This window comes from Phoenix dactylifera, chromosome 14 (genome assembly GCF_051530095.1).
Source record: "Phoenix dactylifera cultivar Ajwa chromosome 14, Ajwa_hap1_PhDact_Kaust_v1.1, whole genome shotgun sequence".
Taxonomy (NCBI): Eukaryota; Viridiplantae; Streptophyta; class Magnoliopsida; order Arecales; family Arecaceae; genus Phoenix; species Phoenix dactylifera.
The window spans coordinates 2,254,334-2,260,956 of NC_143203.1; the positions used below are offsets into that span (position 1 = coordinate 2,254,334).

Sequence of the window (6,623 nt, forward strand, 5' to 3'; positions counted from 1 at the left end):
GCACCAGGATCTTTGAATTTTGGAGGGGTGTTGTGTTGGAGAATAGAACTCACTTGCTCAGTTAGGAAAACCTTTCTAGGCACATATGTCCTAGATTTTCGCTTTTGGGTGCACAGGTCTTTAAGAAATTTAGCATAGGAGGGAACTTGTCTAATAGCATCAAGAAGCGAAAGGTTGATCTTCACTTGTTTGAAAACCTCCATCATCTCCTCTAGTGAAGTTTCCTTTTTGCCAAAGGGAGAGGGTGAATTAAGAGCTTCAGGAAATGGAGCCTTTGGGATGTGAGTTTTGGCAGAAGGTGGACTAGCTGAAGAAGAAGAAGAAGGTTTTAGATTTTCATTTGACATATTTCTATCCTCTTCTTCATCTTCCTTATTGTTATCTTCCCCAATCTTATTGTCTACTACACGTCCACTCCTTAGGGTAGTCAAAGCATTGGCTTGTTCATGATGAATTGCATTTAGTTGATTTTCTTGAGCCATGTATTGTCCCCTAGGATTACTTAATGGTTGGCTTAGAAGCTTTCCTTCCTCTCGCTTGTTCAGTGCATTAGCTAGTTGCCCCATCTGGGATTCTAGCTTGGCGATTGATTGCGTGTGAGAGTGCACCAATTGTGTAATGGTTTCCAAACCTTGAAGGGCGTTCAACACTTTCTCCTCAAAGGCTGTGTTTCTTTGGGGTGGAGGAGGAGTGTGTTGAAATTGAGTCGATGGACGGTAGGGATGAATATTTTGTGGAGTTTGAAAATTTTGGAAATAGGGTTGGGCAGTATTCGAAGCTTGCTGCTTCCAAGAAAAGTTTGGATGATTCCGCCATCCCGGATTATATGTATTGGAAAATGGGTCACTACCCGGTCTGGGTTGTGTTTGAGCAGCATTGATGTGTTCTTGCACGAGTTCGGAGAATTGGGGCGCTGAGGGGCACTCATGAATAGGGTGGGATGGGCTAGAACAGATAGTACATACTTGTGCTTGGGAATGGCTAATGAAATGCCCTCCTGTCATCAGTTGGTCAATCTTATGGGATAATGTATCTACCTTACTAGACAGGTCCATAGAATGACTTATTTCACAAATGGTTCCTTTTCTTTGTGAACTCGGAGGTGCTTGTCGAGAACAGGAGGCATGGTGGAGGGAGTTTTCATTAAGATTTTCAAATAATTGCCATGCTTCATGCTCATTTTGAAGCATAAAAGTCCCCCCGCATGCAGCATCGATCATCTGACGGTTTCGTTCAGTCAATCCGTCATAAAAATATTGCACTAGTTGCCACTTAGGTATTTGATGATGAGGGCATTTACGGATTAGGTTCCTAAATCTCTCCCAAGTTTCATGAAATTCTTCTCCCTCAGTTTGGGAGAAGCTTGTAATGGCACGTCTAAACTGGTTCGTTCTTCCTATGGAAAAGTATTTTTTAAGAAATTCTTGTTGCATTTGATCCCAAGAACGAATCGAGTTAGCTTCTAAAGAATTCAGCCATTGTTTGGCTCTATCTTTAAGGGAGAAAGGGAATAATCTAAGTTTTAGAGCATCGTCAGTAAAGTTCTGAATCTTGACAGTGGTGCAAATCTCAAGGAATTCATCTAGGTGTTTATATGGTTCTTCGTTGGTGAGCCCATAAAAAGATGGGAGCATTTGGATCACACTAGACTTTATTTCATATTGTACAGCTGCTACCTCAGGTAATCGAATGCAAGATGGGGAAGTGTAAATAGTGGGAGTAAAGTACTCCCTCAGGAGTTTGGGTTGTTCTTCAGCCATCTTAAAAGGTGGGGATGATTCTAATGTTCTGATCTTAGCTCGAATGTTCCTAAGGGTTCGTTCTATTTCAGAGTCAAAAGGTAATAGGTCAAGTACTCTAGAACGACTCCCTTGCATACACTAGTACTCGATCAGTCAAGCATGCAATAAAAGAGAAAAGCATATCAATCCTAGTCTTTGTCCTAAAACCACTTGACAGCTCCTAACTGGTTTGAAGAGGGCACCTAAGCCTCCAATCCGGTCTAATGAACCGAGTTGACCAGGTAAGCTCCCAGGTAAGTGGAGGGGTCACGATGCGTTCGCAAAGGTCCCACTTAAAACCCACTTGCCTCGAACAGATGAACTGTCTCCCTTATAGGGACAAAGCTTGCCTAGACATCAACTAAGCCACAGAGCGAAATTGGTGCAACTTTCGGTGATCTTCGTCCTATTGAGCTCGAATGTCCCTAGGGGCCAATGTCTAATTGATTTTAATTAAAGTGACACTATGTGAGATTGAGTTCACCTAAATTGGGCAAGAGTCCGGTGATGAAATCTGGCTCTTATCTTGTTGGGGTGATTGCCCTTACTAAGTGCAGATTAGTTGGTGTATGTGTATCAGGCATACATTCACACTTCTGCTAAAGTTAAAAGCAAACAATCACCACAAAATTTCAAGCTAATAATTAATTTAAATAAGAAAGGTTTAGAGGTTACCAAAGGAGATTTTTCCAGCAATTTAAAATTTTTTTAAGCAAACCTCTAAAGCATTCCTTTTTGATAGCCCAGATCTCCTCTTCGATTCCTGATCAAATAAGACCAAAAAAAAATTAAAAAAAAAATTAGTAGAAGAGAAAAAGGAGATTAAAAAAGTAACAATAATAGAAAATATTTTTTTTATTTTATTTTAGATATATATATATATATTTGAAAGTTTTTTTTATTAATTAAATTTTTTTTTAATGATAGGAAAAATAACTATGCTAGCAATCCCCGGCAACGGCGCCAAAAATTGATCGGTTATTTCAATTTCAAAAATAAACCACGCAATAGCACGTATCCCATAGGATAGTGATTACGGGTGTCGGTCCACAGGGATTGGAGACAAGTTATTTTTTCCTAATTGAATAGTTACTTCAAAGGATATAAGCTAGAGTAAATGATAAAAACTAAGAATTAATATGGATGTAATAGTATGAATTATCTATGGAGGGAGGTGTTTAGGGCTAGAATCCACCGATAGATTTATATTCGTGACACTTTCAATGATTGAGTTGTATTTAAGACTTGATTGTTTCCGACTACAAGCCAAAGCAATCATAAAAGAAAATTATAACTAATTCCCAGCATGAATCATCTAAGTCTAGCACAAACCATCTACTCTAACGATAAGCATGACCTGTCTAACCTAGCATGATGCATCTGATCATTAAATCATTAAACATGAAATCGATGTCACATGAATATCTCCTCCAAACCACAGGTGTTGGATTCGATGAAATAGATCAATCTATATAAAATATTTTATGCAAAATAAATGATTCACATAAATTGGATAAATCATAAAGATCAATTGATAAATTCTTCATCATGCAACACTCTTACAATACAAACTCAAATCAATAAAAATGAAACGAATACTCCTCTATGGCTTCATCAAACCCCTAAACCGAGGTTTAGCTGCTCATGATGCTCGGCGACTTTGATCGGCTTGCTGAGATGCTCCACGCCATCCGTCTCAAGTGCTTCCTTCTTTTTCTCCTTTTTTTTCTTTCTCTAACTCATCCGCACACAGCATCCCCCTCTTTTTTTTATTCTTCTCGGCACCATAACAGAGCATGCTCTGTTCCTTGGTTCTTCTCACCCTCCTCCCTCTTCCCTGTTCGCTGAGTAATCTCCTCTTTTATAGCCGTCCGGCGCATGCGGAGAGAGGGAAGAAGGAATCACGGCGGCTGATTCCGGGGCATGGTGCCGGGATGCAGATCGCGGGAGAGGAGGAAGAGGGGCCGCGGGATCTGGTCGGTGATGGCGGAGAGAGGTGCCGACTGATGAAGTGGCGGAGGATCTGATCGCTCCGGATGCGCCACGGGCGGAAGACTGGGCGACGATGCTGGGATTTCGACGCGGCTGGTTCGCTGATCTTGGAGGAGAAGACGCCGCACGCGGTGATGGCGAAGGGGCCGGATCTCCGCTGCTGGGAAGAGTCGACCGCACGGGCATGGTGGGCACGCGGCTGATTGCGGCCGACTGGAATCACGGACGACTGGTCGCCGGCGGATTTGGTCGCGGGATCGTCGGGAGGACGCTGCGGACGGTGGGTGGTCGCGGGATCAACGGGGAGACGCCGGGATTTCGACGCGGCTTGATGGCGGAGTTGGATCTCGGCTGCGGGCTGCGTCACAGGCGAAAGACGAGGCGGAGATGCTGGTCACGGGATCGTCGCCGCGGACGGTGGGCGGCCGCGTGAGGTGCTCTTCGGGGGAAGAAGATGAACAGTAGCCAAGCCATTTATTTATTTTTTTTTATTGTTATTTATTTATTTATTTATTTATTTATTATGTATTATTTATTTTTTTCTCTAACACTGTTCACATGAACAGTGTTTTTACGGAACACTGTTCATATGAACAGTGTTCTCGGCATTTTAATTTATTTTTTTTTTAACACTGTTCATATGAATAGTGTTTTAACGGGACACTATTTATATGAACAGTGAATCGTGAATTTTTAGTTATTATTATTATTATAAATTTTATATGAAGACAGGTAACGAATTGGTTGGAAATTGGCTTTGGGTTTGCGGTGGGTCATGATCGTTGAGTTGCTTGAACTTGTTCTCGAGCCCAATGTCTTCCAAATTTAATTATTGCTAAACTGCTTCAGATCGAACTCGACCAGTCAAGACTAGAAACAATACCATGACTTAATAAAAAGGGTTAATCAAACATTTTCCTTAGCAAATTATAACTTTTGATCGAGCCAGGACCAAAACCTATTTAATTATAACCTTAACTTCATCAGGTTACCAAACAGAATCAACACAATCTCCTCCTTATATATTTTTTTCTGCAGTTTTCATAAAAAATCGTAACCAAAAACATATTTCAAATTTATTTCAATGATTATTCAATTTTCTAGTAAAATATGTATTTATTAGTTTAAGAACATTGATAAGTGCTATGGAAAGATAACTAATTTATGAATTATTAAGCACTTACCACCCGACGGTTCCGAGTCGACTCCAAGGAGTAACAGACAGAAAGACAGAGAAGTGTTTTCTAGATCATGTTACCGAGTCGACTCCAGAAGGATGCGAGTCGACTCCAACGTTTGGCGAGTCGACTCCTAATCATGCCAAGAGTCGACTCTCAGAGGAAAGTGGACTGAAAGGCAGAAAACCAAACTCAGTGACCTTGTGAACAAGTCGACTCCGAAAATTCGAGAGTCGACCCCAACAAAGTGTGAGTCGACTCCGAAGCAGCTCAAATCAACAGACAGAGGATCGGTTTTTCGGGCTCTAAGAGCCGAGTCGACTCCAAGAGGATCCTAGTCGACTCGAGAGAGAAATGCAGAAAAATAGATCTCTGAAATTCTGAGAATGAGCCATCTCCAAAATGTCGAGTCATCTTCAAATCTTGGCGAGTCGACTCGAAGATTGGACCGAGTCGACTCCAGGTTGGGACGACACTTTAATTCAAATCCTGAACAGTGGGCGAGTCGTCTCCAGTAAAGTATGAGTCGACTCCAGCAACAACCGAGTCGACTCCAGATCGAGCGAGTCGACTCCAACCCCAACGGATACATTGTCAGGAGGTGCAGACTGTGCAGAACGGCCACAAATCAGTGTCTAACGGCTATTTTTCAAAAGGGACTGTTTAAATAGCTAGAATAAACATTAGTAGACAACAAGAGAGTTACTCCATCTGTGCATTAAGTATTTTCCAACTACCAAGAGTCCATTGAGAGAAAAGACAAGCAAAAGAAGGAAGAAACACATTCAATACATTTCATGAAGTCTTTCCTTCGCATTCAAGGCTCTTCTTCTGACATCAGATCTTCAGTGCACTCAAAGAGGAGACTCAGAGTTCAAGAAGCCCTTTCTTCCTCTTCTGAAATCTGTTTGAGGGCTTCTAACTTTACTCTGTTCATATTGATTCATATTTGCTTGTTAAGAAGCTGTCCTTGTATCTTTTTCCAAACTGTTTTCTTACTTGATTCAATCAGGAGATTGAATCAAGGGTTGTAAGGTTTGTTGGTGAGCCGAAGTTACTATTAGAAAACCCCGATCATGCCGCTGAAATTTAAAAAAATTCAGATGCAGCGGAAGAGGCATGCGCGGGATCAACCGTTCATCGCATGAACGTTGTTCAAAAACTGTTCGTAGATAAATAAGGATTAAAAACTTTTTAAAACATTAGAAGATCAGATCTTCACCTTGTGCGGGTAGATGATCACCGCAAATTGAAGTTCGTGGTTTAGGATGAAGGTTCACTTGAAGCCGTTCAAGTGCCCGGCCTCTACGGGTATCCACACGAAGCAGAAACCGATCAAAGCTTCCTTGTCTCCCCGGGGTGCTAGCTCCCTTGCAGAGACAACTTTGAATGGCTGATTTCCTCCCTTTCAATCAACCCTTGAATGCTAGAGGGAGGAGGAAGAAGATGAAAGAGGAGAAGAAGAGGAACGAAGCCCCGCAGCCTTCTTTTTCTCCCTTGCGTTGGAACCAAGATGGAGAGGGAAGAAGGCCGCCACCACACTTCTTTTGATCCTTTCTTGCTTGCGGCTGAAAAGAGAGGAGAGGAGGGTGGAGTTCATGGCTGAAAAGGAGAAGCCTTCATTCCATCAGGGCGCCTCTTCTTTACCCCCTTTTAAAGCATCTAGGGCTCC

At 42.0% G+C, this 6,623-nt stretch overlaps 1 non-coding gene across 1 annotated transcript; it reads left to right on the forward strand.

The window, feature by feature from the left end:
• The first annotated feature begins 1,278 nt into the window (after positions 1–1,278).
• Positions 1,279–1,384, forward strand: LOC149751292 (small nucleolar RNA R71). The gene has a single exon (XR_016398389.1). It is a non-coding gene; the product is annotated as a small nucleolar RNA R71 (small nucleolar RNA).
• Positions 1,385–6,623: the final 5,239 nt, after the last annotated feature.